The 19,403-nt window shown below is 37.5% G+C and overlaps 1 protein-coding gene across 2 annotated transcripts in view; it reads left to right on the top strand.

Moving 5' to 3' along the window:
- Window positions 1-3,550: 3,550 nt before the first annotated feature.
- The window catches only part of LOC144037723 (metabotropic glutamate receptor 4-like), a 191,266-nt gene continuing 175,413 nt past the window's right edge, over window positions 3,551-19,403 (top strand). For both annotated transcript variants that reach the window (XM_077549467.1, XM_077549457.1), the window contains exon 1: window positions 3,551-3,746. The gene's annotated coding sequence lies outside the window, so the exon portion shown is untranslated. The remainder of the gene's footprint in view (window positions 3,747-19,403) is intronic.

A 19,403-nucleotide genomic window follows, 5' to 3' on the forward strand; every position in this document is an offset into this window, starting at 1 on the left:
ATCACTGATGGTGTTGTGGTTCAGTCACAGCCTGAAGAGTATGTGTGACATCATAGGAAAACAGGGATACACCTCCAATAAAGTATCCTATAAAAACAGGGCTCCCCCACAACACATGCATTTTGCATGCACACATTTGCTGTAGTTTGTGTCTCAGTCCCTTTTCCACCAAGGAGATGTTGCGCTGATGGAGTGTTAGATACATTTTATTCTGTTCAGGTTTGCTATTCAGCCATTAAAAAAAAAAAAATAAATAAAACAGAGGGAATAGATTTTACATAGATGATGGTTCAGCTCCTGTTGGATTACTTTTAATCCTCACAGAGATGAATGAAACATACATTTTAACTCATTCACTGCCATTGAAGGCTAAAAACGTCAAAAATTAATTTGAACTATTTCTCTTAGTTTAAATTTTTTCCCCCACTTGTGTTAACAAGAGTATGAAAACCTAGATTTTTTTATTGTACATTTGGAACAGATCTAAAATTTGTTAACTAGTGAAGTAATGCGATTAATTATGATTACAAATTTTAATCGCCTGAGTTTTAATAATCTTTTCTTTAAAAAGAAAAGATTATTTGAAAAAAAATACAATTACTTTTTTTCTTAAAGAAGAGAAGACTTAAAAATTAGGGGAGTCAGACTATTATTTTTTTTCCGCATGACTTCACTAATTAACTCACGATTAATCACAAATTTTGTATCTGTTCTAAATGTACAATATTTTTTTTCTAGGTTCTAGCCTCTTGTTAACAAAAGTGGGAAAAAAATGTTAAACTAATAGAAATAGTACAAATGAATTGTTGACGTCTATAGCCGTCAATGGCAGTGAATGAGTTAATTATGCCCAAATAAAATGAAAACCAAGCTTGAAATGGCGCATCTGGTTGCAACAATCCACGAGTATGTAGAATTCAAGTGATCGACAACACATGCTGCCGAACGGAACCTCGTGTAGCCATGACTTGTAACAAGTGAAGTCATTTTTAATGATACAAAGAGAGGGGAAAAAAAACAATGTGATGAAGGTCAATTTTGCATGATGCCAATCCGGTTGAGGGCAAAAGGTCGCTGGCTGGCTGGAGTTTGTCCCAGCAAAAGGAAGACGACACCCTCGACTGCAGGCCACCAGTCAATAACAAGGCACATACTCACATTCACGCCCACATTTACAATAGAAATGCTTGAAGCTGAGCATGATGCAATATGCTGAAATATACAGCCCTTACCATTTGATACATTTATGAAGCAGATGTTTAATTAATTATGTATTAGTCAGCCGTTATAAATGATTGTGCTTAAATTGAGTCTCTGCAATGAGAAAAACAAATACAAAAGCAAATTATCGATAAAAAAAAGACTTGTTCTAGATTTCCTTATTTTCTATTTGCTTTTGTCATAGCATAGTTCTTCCAAAGTATTACTAGAGATTAAATGAATTTAATTTCGCTTTTACATCAAGTCATTTACATCTAAATCAATCTAAAAATATGGTTTCTAGGGTGACCATATTTTCATTTCCAAAAAGGATGACTCTTGGCCTGGCCTGGTATACCAGTCGCGGTAACACGCACTCCACTTCCTATTATTAATGGAGGACATTTTGTTGTGGTTTGGGTTTGTTTAGTTTTGTTACGGTTTATCATGATCTGTGTTTTGTTTGATTAGGTCTCAGTAAAGTGTCCGTGTTGTCATTGTGCTCGTCATCCCGTTCCCCTTGTGTCTTCCCATCAACGCCCTCTGCCAGGTGTTTGTTATTGTCTCGTTAGTTTGCTCCTATTTAGTTCCCTCCTTCCTTACAGTCTTTGGTGGATCATTTGTTTCCATTTCAAAATCTATGTCAATCTTCTGACCTTGTCCTAGTGTGTTGGATTTGTTACTTTGCCTCTGCTTTTGGTGTTTTGTTAGTTTAGTAGTTTTTACACGTTCCTTGTTTGACTTTTGTTTTTTCTTTTGGAAATAAATCCCTTGTTCTTTGACATCCTGAAAACCTGCCTCGTTTGCTCACCCTAGTAAACACAGCATAGTTTCACTTTTGTGGTGGAAAATGTCACACATTACCATTGGTGTGCTTCTTAGCATTTGGATATTGGCTTGATTTTCCCTAGTAACACAGAGCGTACAGAAAACATTAGGAATTAATTAGGAATAATTAGTTACAACAAATCCCCCTGCCTAACATCAAGGGAATGTTCCGGGTTCTGCCGAAACGTTAGCATGTGTTTGCATTGATAAATGCCACACAACATTGTTTGGTTGTTGACCATCTGTATAGTCTACAGTAGTTTACAATATTAGCCTATAGCCTATTTTAAGGCTTGAAAGCCATATTTCCGCCTCTTGCAACATGTGTACCTCATGAATAACCCACATTTAAACACAAACAAGTTGTAAATAACCTCAATCATATTTCTTAACGGAATAGTGATTGTGTTTTATTTTGAAATTTGCATGGTAAATAGTCACTTCCGGTTTTGGGGTAATGCTTTTATTTTAAAGAGTAACTTCCGTTTTAGTACCTTTCGTAATTGAGGTAGCTTAATAGCGTAAGGACGCTGGAAAAGTTTGCTGCGCATCGTCGAGGATTGTCCTTATTTTGTATTGGTAGCCCCTTCGAAGAGGCAAAAGGTATATTTTATTTAATAATTCGTTTGTTAGCATTTATGTGTTTGTACATGTAAATAGTTTTGATTATTGTTTTGCATGGGTTATCTTTCAGCACTTATGGTGATTAGGACTCACTGTGATTTGGTGATGAACGGTGATTCATGGTGACAAAGATAAAATGAAAAATCATCAGTAAAGTTTCATCCTTGTTCGGGGGGCCTGCTACACAAGTGTTAAGCCTTTAGACCTTTAGGTCCTTAACAGGCGCTTCCAAAATGCACCCCAGCACATCACACCCAGAAGAAAAAAAATTGCATCTTGAAAATAGAGGCAACTCGTTCACGTGGTCCAATAATCAAAGACGCACTGATTGGACTGCTGGATCAATACGTGCAATCAGCGCCATGGCGATAATAAAAAAAACTATAGAAAAAAGGAAAAGCGATTCCAATGAGAAATAGGTCGACATTACCCGAGGGTGTGACAATCACGAATGGCGCGCTTCATGAACTGAAAGTGTGCGCGCGTATCGCGTGCATGCGCGTCCAAAATGTGCAGTAATGCCAAATAGACGCCAGTGGGCGCTTTACTAACAGATGTTCACGGTTGGCGGTGAAAGTAAAAAGTGATGGGACGGAGCGAGTTAAAGTTAAAAAATAACAACTCATTTGTTCCTTACCCTTAGTATATCCATCACACGGGGTGATGTTGTCTTTTTTAAATTATTTTTATTTTATTTTTTTACACAGCGCAATTACGAGTCATTTTCTCAAGTTTTAAGCACATGTGGTGGAACTCAAAATGAGCCTGCAGCTCGCCAGTGGTGATCTGAATGGAGAGAGGGTGTGTGTAAAAATCTCCCTGTGTGGGCGGGAAGCATTGTGCAATCAAAATGAGGATTGGGAAGAGGAGGGAGAGGGGGCAAAGTAGGAAAGCCGTTCAGCACCACTCGCCTCTGGACAGCGTCTGAAGCGGCGGACTGGCTGCAGACAAGCGGGTGATTTGCTGGAACGCTGCAAACTGGAAGTTAAAATGCGCACTTCTTGTCCGCAACACGTCCTCGTCGTAATTGCGTCTCCTTTGCGCTGACGAACAAAGAAGAAAGAGGAGCAAACAAACAAGTCACTGCATACAGCGTAAGTTTTCATTTCAATCACTTGGAAGATGTATTGTGCCTTTTATATCTTGACGTGTGTGTGTGTGTGTGTGTGGTTCCAGCGTGCATTAGAGTTACACAACTGTGTCAGTGCGTCTCTGTATGTTGCACACACTCGGCTACTTTTCTCTTTAATCATGCTTGGGAGGCTTTAGGAACACCCAGTTGTTGTAGTAGTGAAACAATGCGCGTAAAGATCTTTTTATTGTCTTAATGGCTTCACCGCGCAGGTGGACTATACGAAACCTCTTCTTATATGTTGACAGTTGACGTATGCATTACAAGAGAGAGGCGTTAGTTTTTCTGTCATCACACGTTCAACAGATTAATGAGGATCGCCCAAAAGCTTTCGAGCACAAATTAGCCTTCACTCAGTCATACAATGGAGCCCTTTATCGGCTGCATGTATGAGAGCCCCCATGCACCCCCAACCCCCCTTCCGCTCTATTTGGCTCGACGGTACTCCTCACACATAAACAAATCCGAGGAATCCATATAGATCCACAGAGGCGCACAGCAACTTCAAAGTAATGCAATGCAAATGAGGTTGCATTGCGCATTTGCGTATAGAGACGCGCTGGAAGGAATTTGCGCTCTTTTTTAGCGGGTTGTTGTTGCACATTGGCGATGAGCCGTGGTTGCACTGCACGTCCCTTATGTTTGTCAGACCCCTCTTGTGCGTATGCATCACTGTCAGCTAATAATCACGCAACGCTTTCAAGTTGCACATCATAAGCTTTCAACTATCTCCTGATGTGAGAAGTAATAATAAAGTAGGTTGTCTGTATACCACACATGGAGCCTTTCTGCAATTACAGGCGATGTTGGAGATTCAAAAGGTTCACTTTGTCAACGTATAGAATCTATAGTCCTCAGTGATTTTCAGTGATCATGAATTGATTTCTATATGCCGTATGCTGGAAAAACAAACAGGCTGCATTTGATTACCTATTCAGATAGATGAAACATCAAATCACCTGTTTAAAATAGATGTCAAAATAGCAATTATAATAGCAGAAAGCTGTTGACAAGAAAATCTAGAAAAATTAAGTTTTTGGGGTAGCAATAATACAAAATGCATCTGTTCATATTTGACAGGATGAATTTATTCTCTATACTACTGTAATATTTCTATTTTACTGATAAGAGCACAAAGACACATTTGGAATGGTTACAATTTTTGGAGGCCGTGGCTTAGGGTGTAGAGACGGTCGTTGTGGTTGTGTCCTTGGGCAAGGCACTTCACACACATTCCTTCCAGTGCTAAGCACACTGGTGTATGGAAGGTATGAATGTTTGGTGGTGCTCGGAGGGGGCTGTAGGCACACACTGGCAGCCACGCTTCCGTCAGCTGTGGCTACCTAAGTAGCTTAGCCCCCCCCCCCCACCCCTGTGTGAGTGCATGAATAATGTAGCTATCCATTCCATTGTAAAACGTTTTTGAGTGTCTAGAAAAGTGGTATAGGAAATCTGATGCATTATTATTAATTTGCATCTCTTGGAAAAACTAACAAAATAAACATATTGCTTGTTAAAACACAGTCCAGGAATATGGAAGACATCCTGTGTTTAAAATGTTTTATTTTTTTCTCCAACAGATTTTTTTTTTTTACTTTTCATCATATGAGAGATTACTCATAGGGAAAAGGCTCATTTGGCCTCTTATTGGAACAATTTGGAATCTCAGGCAGAGACATGCAATCTATCAAACTGTGTGATGAGAAAGTATCGGGATATTGATTTAAATTCTCATCATCTTATCACATGTTGCAGCTGTTTGCAGCAACACATGATGAAGTGGCTCTTCCAACTGTTCCTCTTTCCGCATGTTGTCATAGGCTTTTCTGCGTGGAGTTTACACATCTTCCTCTCACAGTTAAAACAAAAACATGTAGTGTATGTTAGGCCATGTACACACGTAGGTATTTTTAAAAACTGATATTTCCCTCCTTTGGGTGTATAAAAAAAATAGTGTCCGCCTTTTTTTTTTTTAACAACTTGAGGTATGTGATTGAGTGACGTGTGTAGAGCAATACGTAGAACTTTGTTTACTGACTGACATGCGCGACCGCGGAGCCGGAGAAATGCGCAAATCTTCACTTTGGCCGGAGTTTTTAGAAACCTTTGTTTTTAATGAAAAAAAATCCCCGCGGACGTGTGGATGACAGGGCAAGCCGCAGAAAAATACCTCCCATTTGCAAAAAAACCCGGCTACGTGTATACATGGCCTTAGGGTCACTCAAAATAAAATTAAAAAATAAATAAAAAATCCTTGGTTTGAATGTGAGTCAAAATGGTTGGTTGGTTGACTCAGTTCTGTGCCTGATGGTTGATCTTTCAGGCAGTGGTGGGTGACCATTAGAGGCCTCACCAAAAAGTCATGGAAAAAAAATCAAAATCAAATTATAAGATTAAAATATTTCAAAATGGATGTATATCTGTTCTTAGATGAGCAGGATCAATATTACATAGCTAATGATGGGAATAGTTGTTTTGTTCTTTGCTGTCATCTAATTTCAGACACATTTTCAGCCATACAAGAGGTAGGAGCATATGAGCATACCGTATGTGTCCTGGCTAAGACTGACAGCAGCAGTGAAAACTAATTTCTGTTCTATGCCAAATAAACTAACCAAATGCTGAAAATCAATATAAAGATGGTCGCAAACGCTACTATTCCATCTCATACACGCTAGGAAGGCATCGAATGCGGCGTGTAAAAAAAAAAAAAAGTAAAAAAAGTTGAGTTACAATTAAGTTGTTGTAAGCCCATTTTGTCGGAGTAAGCTTGAAAAGGGCTGCAAATTTTACGTCCTACCTCTGCAATGAGCTAACATTAGCTACTAGTTTACTATAATACTGCTTGGCTGACTTGGGGTGGTGTAGTTTTGTCTAGCCCCAAATTTCGAGACATACAGTTACTGATGGCATAGTCTGGTTAGCTGTTGTTTGCAGTTGATGTTTACATACCTCAATACAGTGTTCTCTCGTTTTCCGATGGGGTTAGGTTCCAAAACATACCCGCAATAAACTAAATCCGCGAAGTAGTTAGCTTTATGTTTTACATTTATAATAAATGTTTTAAGGCACTAAAACCCCTCACCACACAGTTTATACACTTTTCTCATCAAGGCATTTACATTTTGTTGCATTTCTCTCTTGTTTAAACATTCTCAATGTTCAAACCTTCATAAATTATATAAAAAAGGTACATTACAGTTAAAAAAAAAAAGCATGCAAAATTGCACTAATAAAAATCTGCGTAACAGCAAAAAGTGAACCATACCTTAAAGCAAGGGAAAACTGTAGCTTGAAATATATATTTTTTCTTTGCGGAACAGTTTTGCTAATCAATGACCTCATTTGAGGGGCAACCAGCTCATTCTTACACTGCTAATGAGACTTGCATGAGTGGGCTTTATAAGATCATGCCACAACATTTCAATAAGATATATGTTTGGACTTAGACTAGGCCTCTCCAAAACATTCATTTTTAAAGCCATTCAGTAGTTGACTTTCTGGTGTGTTTTCAATTGTTGTCTTGCTACATGACACGATGTGGCAGATTTAGGACTCAGACGCAGAGATAGGGGTTTGAGGCCAAGGCAGATATTTATTAAACAAAAAAAACTCCTCGTTTAGAGGGAAAAAACAAAGGCTATTAAATGTTAAACTAAAGGCGCTCCAAAAGGGAGGATGTCTAAACTACAAACAAAACAATATCACTCCTTAACTAAAACTATACTGTGGCTATACAAAGTTACAAACCAAAGTTCACACAAGAGACAGGACATCAAGACTGAGGACTGTGAGTGGCTCTGACGAAAACACTTTGACACAAGACAGGGGAGACGCAGACCATTTAACACATGAGGGTCATGGGAAACAGGTGGACACAATCAGGAATCAGGGTTGACACTGACACCCTATGAGGAAGGGCAAGTGACCTGAAACGAAAGGAATCAGAATTTTCAAAATAAAACAGGAAATGACAAGACAACCTCATCGCGGCGTGACACTGCAGAACACTTCAGCATGAGGTTGCAAAGTAAGGTGATGGCTCAAATTTTCTCTCAGGATTTGCTTTGAAAGAGCAGAATTGATGGTTCCATCAATCACAGCAAGTCGTTCAGGTCCTGAAGTATCTAAGCAGCCGCAGACCGTCACACTACCACCACCATATTTGAGACTTGGTCTGATGTTCTTTTTCTGAAATGCTGTGCTACATTTGAGACAGTACTCCAATAAATACGACCAAATCGTTTGAAAATGTTCCAAATTACGACCATGTGTATTTTAGTCTAGCGACCTCTATCTGCCATGTTAAATAGCGAAAAAATACTAACGTGAGTCTTGAACCTGGACCATTTGGTCGGAAGACAAGTGTCAATCGAACTGAGCTATTTGGCCAGTAACGGCTTTGTAACTCTTTCCAGATGGATGAATGTCCACTACTTTCTAATCTATTCTTACAGTACATTTCTTTGGGTTGTGGCTTTTAATTGCTGCATTTGAGATATTTTGGCTAACTTCGTTTTGTCAATCAGGTTCTGTTAAAATTATTTATGGGTAGAATAGGTCTGGAAGTACTCAGTTTAAATGAACACAGCTTTTGAAAATAATTGTGATTAGCCACAGTAAATTCACGATTCATGATTCAACAAGGCGGGGAGGCAAGTACTTTTTTCCACACAAGCCAGGGTCGCTTTCAATATATTTTTTCCAAATTACGATTTAAAAGCTATTAACTTACATTTGATCATCTCAAACATTAAAGTTGTGAACGATGCAAAATTGTACGAATTTGAGAGAGGGCAAATCTTTTGTTCCCGGCACTTTATATTGCTCCTCCCTCGAAAAACACTCGGCACCCCAGCTTCCCAAAAGGATTTTTGGGTGCACTCCAGCTGCTGACATGAGGTCAAGCTGTTAAATCTTTGCGTTTGGTTGCCGTCACTGAGGTGTCTTCATTGTGACGGACTAATGATTATGGTCTGGGTCCAGAGAATCAGCTATGGGATGAAGATAATTACTACAGGATTTACTGTTGACAGAAAAGAAAGCCTAAAAATGTCTTTTCTCAGGGGAATACCTGCGAGTTCTCATTAAGAGGCAACGCTTGGAGAAGCGCCAGTAAACACAGCAAGAAAGTGACTGTCAGCACGCATGCTACTTGCAATCTTTACATCTAAACAATCATTTCCTTCTTATTTGTGCAGTTGTGTGCTACTGTAGCTTTTTGCGTGATACCTCACGTCCCTCTTGTGTCTCTTACTTCGATTGTCTGACTCCAGCACAAATGTCTGCACAGAAGCTCCTAGGTTGCCAGACAAGCAGACATCGACAAAAAAGCTTGACAATATATAGTTGTCTTTTTTTCCACGTCACTGCTTTATGTTCAGAGTGTGCATGTTCCCTCGGTGCGCTGACGAGAGTCTCCAAAACAAAAGCACCACATGTTCCGTGTAGGTTCGTACTTAACTCATTCACTGCCATTGACGGCTATAAATGACAAAAAATTCATTTGAACTATTTCTATTAGTTAAATTTTTTTTCCCCACTTTTGTTAACAATTGTATGAAACCTAGTTTTTTTTATTGTATATTTAGAACAGATATGACATTTTTGATTAATCGCGAGTTAACTAGTGAAGTCATGTGATTAATTACGATTAAAAACTTTAATCGCCTGATGCCCCGAATTTTTAATAATCTTTTCTTTTTCTTTTTTTATTCGTTCACTGCAATTGACGGCTATAAACGTCAAAAATTCATTTGAACTATTTCTATTAGTTTAACATTTTTTTTCCACTTTTGTTAACAAGAGTATGAAAACCTAGAATTTTTTTATTGTACATTTCGAACAGATGTAAAATTTGTGATTAATCCTGAGTTAACTAGTGAAGTCTTGCGATTAATTACAATTAAAAAATGTAATCACCTTTTACCTTTAATTTTTAATAATCTTTTTTTTTTTTTTTTTAATGAATTTATGGCAGTAAATGAGTTTTAATAAGGCTTTAGCTTGACTCTCCAAACTCATTCCCTCGTCGGTGTCGATGAAAAGAAACTCCATACTGTCGTCTTGGTCTTTCGTTCACTTTAGTTAGACATTAAATCAACGGTACAAAATTAAAAAAAGACACACACAAAAAATAAAATATTAAAGAGTCTAGGAGTCCAGGAAGAGGGGTAGGAGCAAGAAGAGGAGATAAAAAAAACTGTGTGGCTCTACTCTATATTGCCTGACTGCATTACTGCCGTGCACCACACAGGTCCCTCTGCATAAAAGCAATGAAAAAGGTCCTGAATAATCAAAGCTGTGACACAATTGAATAGTACTATGAAATGTTACATCCTATATTTACACATTTCAAATGCAAAAAATACAACTGTTGCCTTATAATATTCATTACACACACCTGAACAATAAACATTTCAACTTGTAAATAATGTCCTTTTATCACAATGCACGTAAATCACTTTTATCCAAGTATTGACTTAACTTAACTGGTCATTCTATTTTCTAAACTGCTTATTCCTCTTCAGGTCCTAGTGGCTGTTTTAAGAATTTGTCATTTCTGCTGTGTGTGACTTTTGCTGAAATTGTTTTCTCTAAAGCTTTATGATTTTCTCCTGGTACCCTCCCCACACACACACAATTTCAGACTTGTCAAAATATTTTTCTTGATAGGGGATAGAGCTCAAGAGTGATAAACTTTTCCAAGACATATCCCCTTGTTTTGCAGTCCTTTCTAAGCTAAGTATTCCACTCACTCCTAAAAGGGAAGTCAAGACAAAAATGTTCTTTACAATGTGTTCTATGCGCCCCCACTAGCCTAGTCTAATATTGCGTTTGTGGAATATAAATAAAGCAGCAAAATTTTATCCATCTCAGGGGTCGGCCATTCTGCTGTCGACTGAAAGTGACATAACAGTGTCTATGAGCTCAGCTTGTGAATGTCGAATCAACAAATTCAGAAAACAGGTGAGCTGTGATTAGGTGTTACCTGAGCCCTGAGCATGTCATTTTTAGTAGACAGCAAGTGGCAAAATGGCCGCCACCTGAGATGGATCAAAATTGGTGTATTTGCTGCTTAATGAATATTCCACAAATGTGATGTTAATCTAAATGCTGTGTTTAGATGAGCGAGAATGCATAGAACATATTCCCCTTTAAGTAAGGTTTGGGGGTTACTTTTAAAATGTATTCCGTTACAGTTACAAGTTACCTGCTAAAAAATTTAGTTAGTAACGTAATCCAAGTACCATAATATTAAAGTAATATAACTTGATTACATTGGATTACTTTTGGATTACTCCAATACTAAATATGCTAATGAAGACAAAATAAAAATACATATCACCACAATATATATTCTATACAATGTGCCCCTGCTATTTGCGGGTGTGATAGGGACCCGGGCAGCCTACAAATAGTAAAAAGCCTTGTGTAATTAAAAAGCATGTAGGCTATTGATTGATTGATTGATTGAAGGCCATATGCTGTTTTTGAACTGTCACTGAAAGCAACCACACCTCACAATTTAATAGATAGATGGATGGATAGATAGATAGATAGATAGATAGATAGATAGATAGATAGATAGATAGATAGATAGATAGATAGATACAATGAAGATGACAATGTGTGACATCAACAGCAAAATGAACTTTTATTCCAGTCACAAGTTTAGCCGTGTATATGTTGTGTTTGATGTTTAAATAGTGAATTGGTGGGAGGAAGATTTGTTTGGAAGGTGTAACTGGCATTATGGTTGTAGGCTAGCGGGCTAGCTAGCAAGAAGCTACAGCGCGTAGCATGCCGCTGGACTCTCAGCTCAAACTTTCGCTCCGAGTAAGTTCCAGTGAATACCGGTCGCCATTTCATCCTCTTGTCCGTGAAGCTTTTTCAAACTGCCTGCATGTGGAGGACGCTTGTCTCCACCTCCCCGACATGTAGCAACGGTCCCATGCGCGCTCTCTCTGTCTCTCATCGTATAAATTGTAATCCCTCAAAGTAATCCCCATTTTTAGTAAATGTACCTGTAATCTGATTACATGTTTTTTTCCTTTAACTGTAAGGGAATACAGTTAATTGATGATTCATAATGCTGATACAAGTTTCCATCCCAAACAGAAAGTAAAGGAAATGTGTAACAAGTCAGTGTCATTTTCATTGTTGTTCTTACAAAATATTGCAACACCGCACACAATCAATCCTCCACTAAAAGTGCTCCAAACTGCATTTGAAATGGGTACAATATGTTCCAATATGTACTGGAACACAATGGATCATTGTCATTACACAAACAAAACACACCTGCATTTTTTACGACTAAAGAGGATGAGCACTTTTCTCTCTCTGACACACACTAACTAATGCTTCTGTGGTGCCAGTTTTTAAACAATGCTTAATCTGTTGCCATGGTGACTGCTACAAAGACTGCTTTTACCATCAGTGGCACTGTATACATGGAATATATATCTTAATTGTAATTGCATGTGACAAAACTTGATGAGAAAGCCTTTAAGCGATATAAAACAATTCATCACATCACGTCGTAAGTTTCAAATATTACGTATTCATGCATGAAGGTTGCAAGGTGGCAGAGGTTGTGATGCTCTGTGGTGTCTATTCATAAACGGTGGGATAAAGAGCAGCAATGGTTTATGGTTTTGATACTTTTATTACATGACATTAGACATTTATCTTTTTGAATAAAAGCGCTGATAGCAGATGACTGTAATGCTTTCGTAACGCTGATAAAGTCACATCAAGGATTTGACATTCTATGCCCTTAAAGTCTTCTGAGGAAATAACACATTTCCGGTAAGTGTGTCCTTGTCTTCTTTTCTGCGATTTCCTCAACATTTTCTTCATGAATCCCCTTAAAGTTCATATTTCAGCAAATGCCACCATCAAAAGTTACCAAGGTCGACCTCACACACAACTTTTATTAAACACTTTTTTTTAATGACCACCTGCTCCATCACCATTACATTTGTTTATTGATGCTTTGAGAGAGTGACAATCAAGAGAAAACACGGAGATCTTTATTAACTCATTCACTGCCATTGACGGCTATAGACGTCAAAAATTCATTTGAACTATTTTTATTAGTTTAACATTTTTTCCACTTTTGTTAACAAGAGTATGAAAACCTAGATTTTTTGTACATTTAGAACAGATAGAACATTTTAATCACCTGACACTCCACATTTTTTATAATCTTTTCTTTTCTTTAAAAAAAGTCTTTTTCTTCTTTTGAAGAAGAAAATAGAATATTTTTTTCTCGTCTTTTAAAAAAAAAATCTTTTTTTTTTAAAGAAGAAAAGATAATTAAAAATTAGGGGCGTCAGGCGATTCAATTTTTTTATTGGAATTAATCGCATGACTTCATTAGTATTTTTTTAAATAACGGAATAGATTAAAAAAAAAGATTATTAATAATTAGGGGCGTCAGGCAATTACAATTTTTAATCGTAATTAATCGCATGACTTCACTAGTTAATTCGCGATTAATCACAAATTTTATATCTGTTCTAAATGTACAATAAAAAAAAATCTAGGTTTTCATACTCTTGATAAGAAAAGTGAAAAAAAAATTGGCTAATAGAAATAGTTCAAATGAATTTTTGACGTCTATAGCCGTCAATGGCAGTGAATGAGTTAAGTGCTCACTTCAAAGCAGTAAGACAACAAGTGAGGAAGCTGTTGAAACGGCCAAAGCTGCTGGCCCAGATAAAAATCCCACCTCCCAACCAAGTAATGACCTGCTGGTGACAGACGTAACTGTGTCATTCCTGCATGCGTCAGTCTCATTGAAACAGCATCAACAGAATCAACAGCAGGTGATAGCTGGCAATGACTCAGAAGTGCAGGCTAAATGACTTTGAAAAACTACAAGAAGATGACCGCGGCAGCTTTAATGCGTTTTCCTTAGCCGACTAATACGAGTTGTTCTCACTACTTCCCTCTTATCATCAGAGCTTAAATCATTTTAAACCCACGGGATCAGCGAAATAGTCAACCATAGGCACCTTGTACGTATATTTCCCTGTTGTGCTTTTGAAATTACTTTACATTCAGATTAGGTAAGGAAAAACATGTTATAACCATTTTCCACGTGTTAGTTAGTCAGGAATCATTGACCACACAACTCTGAATCCAAACATGTGACATAAGAAAACATAGAACAGAATGTGCAAAATGCACGTCTTAAGGACTCGTTTCAATTCCAGATTAGTAGTCGTTGCACATGCACATAAGCGCCATGCGGGCAGACTCCTCTTGCCATGAGCAAGGGGGAGGCTCGGCCCAAGTTTCTAAATCCCGCAATCCTCCGACAGCCATCCGGCTCTTTGTGCACTATTCCTGTCTTTCCTCACTTTGTGGGATTTTTCTTGATTTAACTTTTTGTACTGAAGTCGTTCTCAAGCCTTTACACCAAGCAGGCCTACCACCTAAACAAATACTGAGCGCTCCAAGTGCCAACTTCATTTAACCAACATTAGATTAAATATTGTTGTGTATCAGGTCTAAATGTTCATGACATTTGTGCACAGCTTCAACATTAACAATGCACCTAAAATTTGGACTAAAAAGTGAATTAAATACAACTAATTGGGAACTGATAAAGGGCGGCCAGTTTGATACACACTTCTAAAATAAATGTGTTCAAATGATGGTAATAATAATAATAATAATGGTATTTCTGGAGCATGGCCTATTTAATCATCTAATATTAAATCATTTACTGCCATTGACGGCTATAAACGTCAAAAATTAATTTTAACTATTTCTATTAGTTTAACATTTTTTCCACTTTTGTTGAAAATCTAGATTTTTTTGATTATACATTTAGTTTTGTACATAAAATTTGGGATTAATCGCGAGTTAACTAGTGAAGTCATGCGATTAATTACGATTAAAAACTTTAATCGCCTGACTCCTTGAATTTTTAATAATATTTTATTTTTTAATTTTTTTAATTCATTCACTGGCGTTGACGGCTATAAACGTCAAAAATTCATTTGAACAATTTCTATTTTACATTTTTTCCACTTTTGTTAACATGAGTATGAAAACCTAGAATTTTTTTATTGTACATTTAGAACATATAGAATTTGTGATTAATCGTGAGTTAACTAGTGAAGTCATGTGATTAATTAGAATTATTATTATTTTTTTTGTATCTTGCCCCTAATTTTTAATAATCTTTGTTTTAAAATGAATTAATGGCAGTGAATGAGTTAATGCTTTTAAAAATCGGCAGATTTTGTATTTATTTATTTTAGTACATGTAATGTATAATGATGCCCCCCCCCCAAAAAAAATACACAGGAAATCGTTCCATTTATAAATACAGGTATGTGCCAGTGTTTATATTTTCTAATGATCACTACTTCAACTTTCCTGGGAAATCACAATCAGTGTTAATTTTGACAAGAAATTCTAATTTAGTTTTAGTTATAGTCTAAAGATTTAGTCAGAATTTAGTCATCTGATTGTATTTTAGTTTCAATCCAATTTTAGTCGACAAAATTTCCAATTTAGTCGAGGTCTTCCTTCAGCTTACATTTCAACTTTTATACAGAACATTACAACACACCTATTTGTAACCGTAGTTTAACACGCAGGACATTTAACACAACTGTGTTTTTATTCAACTTTGGTTCAAGGAAACATGTTGAACTGACAATAATATGCCATCTTAAAACTTAGTTTTCACCTAAATAAAAAAAAAGCGCATAATTAATATTACAGCTGCATAATGAGTGGAAACATGTTAGAACCTGCGTTTCATTCTTTCTTCAGATTGGATTTTGTGAAATTTTCATCACTGTGTTGTTTTCGTTTTAGCCATTGACGATATAGTCAGTCAATTTAGTTATCGTCATCATGTCAATGAATGGCTTCGATTAGAGTTTTTGTTTCATTTATGAATGGAAAAAAAAAATTGTGACAAAAAATATGAGGAAATTTTTTTGTCGATGAAATTATCAGTGATCACAATTGTCTTATCACCGGGGAGCAATTTTTTTAATTTTTCAGAACAGGCTCATGAGGCCCTTGGGGGCACCATCTTGGTGACCGCTGCACTAAAGTCAGCCTCATTATTATTAGTGTTGCTAGTACCTCATTTGGAGAATTACTGAATTGTACAAAAGCGGTCAGTCTTTGCAACTGGACGGGTTAAAAATAGCAAAGCAAGTCGTTTCATGTGCTCCACACACACACACACACACACACACACACGCACGCACACACACACACACGCACACACACATACACACACACACAAATATGCAGGAAGTAATCTCATTTTGCGTCAGCTCTGCTCTGCACTGAATGCTTATAGATCCACCACAGAGATCAGATTTTCCTATTAACTCACCGGTGCACCTAAGAAAGATGGATGCATGGCACATTCCCCCTCTTCACTTACTGTACAGCATATCCGTTCAACCACTCATATATAGTAAATAGGACCATAACAATAATATTGCACGTGATGAATTGCAACTCTGGGTCCTCCTGTTTTTTCTCCACAATCCAAAGTGAACAGAGAGGATTTGGATAAATATGAGGAAGCAGGATGTCTTCGTCCCCGAGCAAAAAGGCATCAACATATTGACTTTGGAGATCCTGCTTCAGGTCACTGTTGATTGCTTTGCACAAATTAGCCTCTGTGAGACTAATCCAAAAAAAAACACAGCAAGACACTGAAAAGAGAGGAAGATGCTTTTGTTGTTCTTGTTAACACTTGTTTTGTATACTCTGGCCAAACAATCACATCCTCGACAACTTTGTGAACTATGTTTAACAAGATGAAATTGCAAAGGGAGCCTGCCATTAGAGGCCTGGCTTGTCTCCGTCTTTTGCTTCATAATGGGCCTGCAGGGCCGCAGCTTGCACCACAGGTCCACTTAATGGCGTGCTGATGTTTGAGCCCATTACTCAGAGAATCCTTGTCATTGCCCTTGCCCCCCAACAACACGCACCCCCAGCCCTGCCCCCAGTCACACTCCCACATTGAAGCTCACTCCCCCGTAATGAGATGTTTGCATACACACAAAGTCCTGATTAAGAATGCAGCGGCTGCATTATGGGATGCCGTGTCTTCCATTCCCAGCTTTCATGTTTGACACCTGTAAGTGGGGGATTATAAAATCACACTGGCTTGTTTTGCATGCACACGCACACATACCAGCACCCAGTGGTGGCCTGCACAGGTGAATACAAAGTCTTGAACGTAAGAAAAGGAAAACAAATGCAAAGATGTGTGCATGTAAAATTCCAAATGACTAAGGCAGGGTTTTAAAAAATCGAAGAATCAATATTGAATCAATTTTCCTTTTTGAGCCTGATATCGATTCATAGAACCATAAATCGATTATTTTAATATCTCTTTTCCCCATAAATTTATAAGAAAATAGAATTTTAAAGGCTGAGGTTTAGTTTATTTTGTTTTATTTGACTGTTTTCTTGAAATTTACTGTTCACGTGAATTCAAAAGTATTTTCTTACATTTATGGAAGATCTGATTGATTGCATTATAAGACAATTCAGAATCATTTTAATTTATATTTACAATTATTAAACTAGAATTATGAAAATGTTTTCATCTCATCCTTGCTGATGCCAATGTTTGTCACACACTTAAGTGATTATAACACTAAATCATTTAACCGGTTCCTTCCTCAGCAAAATTTTATTTGGAATTTAATGTTTGTGGAGTTGTTATCATGTTCTTGATATTTAACTCATTCACTCCCAGCCATTTTCACTGAAGCAACCCCCTTCGCTCCCTGCTGTTTTACTGGATTTTGACTGATTTTACAAGGCCCACAGAATATTGTGTTCTATTGCTATAAAAACATGTAAGATTACAGTCTCTTCTTTCATCAGGGAAAAAAGTACAGTTGTATCTGTTTCTGTTTTGCAGAAATTAGCATTAGAAAGTTTCATCATTATTCACAAACCTGTTCAAAACAACATGGCCCTGGTTGATCTCTTATACTCTACTGTCACTTGCTGGCCGTTTTTTGTAATAACTACCATTGCTTTAACAGACCTCTTCAGGTCAGAGGCTGCATCAAAGCCTTCTGTATGTTCTAGCACACAGGTTTCAAAGTCAATGATAATCTTAAATATGAATCAGCTGTGTTGAACATGGGAAACCTTTAAAACATGCAGAACTCAGGCCCTCGAGGACTGGACTTTGACACTACTGCTCTAATGTAAAAAAAAAAAAAAAAACTAAAAAAATTATAAATACGTTTTTGGGACCATGGTACAATATTTAAAATATAACTTCTATACGTTTTTGGGAGCAAATGAGTTAAGAAGACTTGATGTTCCATAATTGATCAAATATCGTATTGAGATTGAAATAATCGAATCGAACTGAACTCTTGTGAATCGAAATCGAATCGATTGAGGAAATCAGAATCGATACTCAGCCCGACATACAGTATGACAATTCCAAAATTGGTTGGAGAAAGAGTTTTCATTGCTCAGGAATATCCCATGAAAGTGCTGATTTAAAAAAGTGCACATTCTTTTGTCATTTGAGGGGCCTTTCATTCAACACAAAGGGCTGGAAAACAAAAGCGAGGGTTCACTGACTCCAGCATAAACGTCGGCACTCGGCTTCAGTCCGATAAGAACGACGCTTTTATATGTGCATACTGTTTGTGCAATTAAGATGAAATGTCACAGTAAAACAAAAGGAGTCCCGTGCTTGTGTTCTGCCTCTGAAGTTGCTAATTGGTCCACACACGATAAAAGCAAAAAGGCAAAGACAGATGAGCTTGAACTCCAGTTTTTGCTGAATGTACCGAATGCTTGCTTGTTGCCTTGAGAGGGTTCATTCAAGGTGATAAACGACAATACAATCTAATCATGTTTTCCAAATTTGTGGTTCGCAGGATGCGGCATAACAAAGTTGGATACTTTGCTCAGTGTTTTCTCCAGGTCTGCACGCACAGACAACAACCTCAATGAGCTGTTATGATACATATTTCTTTTATTACTCAAGTTAACGCCTGCTCCCCGTCTGATGGCTCCACACTTTGTTTACAACATAGCAGTAATGGGGACTCTCTGGACATTTCGGAGTCGATACAAACACTATTCTCCATTCTGGAGCTGCACAGCTCAGTGCACGCATGTATTCACACACATGTACACGCACACACATACACCCAGTATAACCCTCGCACTGTCAAAATGCTGCAGGGTGTTCTTCTCTGGATGTCTTCTTCATGTAGAGAAATATTACAACCTGGCATGGGGTGCATGTGATTGATATATTGGGACGTTCCACTCGATTTAGCTCAACTTGTACGGCCGATGCTGTGGAAGCTGGAATATTCATGCACATTTTCAAGGTGTTCATGTTGAAAATAGCAGACTAGTCATTTTTAAGTGTCTCCTTTTGATCCTTTTGAAATGGAGGCGTGACCAAATTGTAGGAGTCGCAACTTCATTGCAGCAGTCAATCGTCAACTGAATACTGGTGGCACTCTTGACCAGTTACACCGCACTTACTCCCCAGTGAATATAGAATTTGTGATTAGCATCCAGCTACAACATTTTCTTTCTTTTTCGCTCTCTCTGTCTCTTTTTT

The sequence above is a fragment of the Vanacampus margaritifer genome, chromosome 1 (assembly GCF_051991255.1).
Source record: "Vanacampus margaritifer isolate UIUO_Vmar chromosome 1, RoL_Vmar_1.0, whole genome shotgun sequence".
Lineage (NCBI taxonomy): Eukaryota > Metazoa > Chordata > Actinopteri > Syngnathiformes > Syngnathidae > Vanacampus > Vanacampus margaritifer.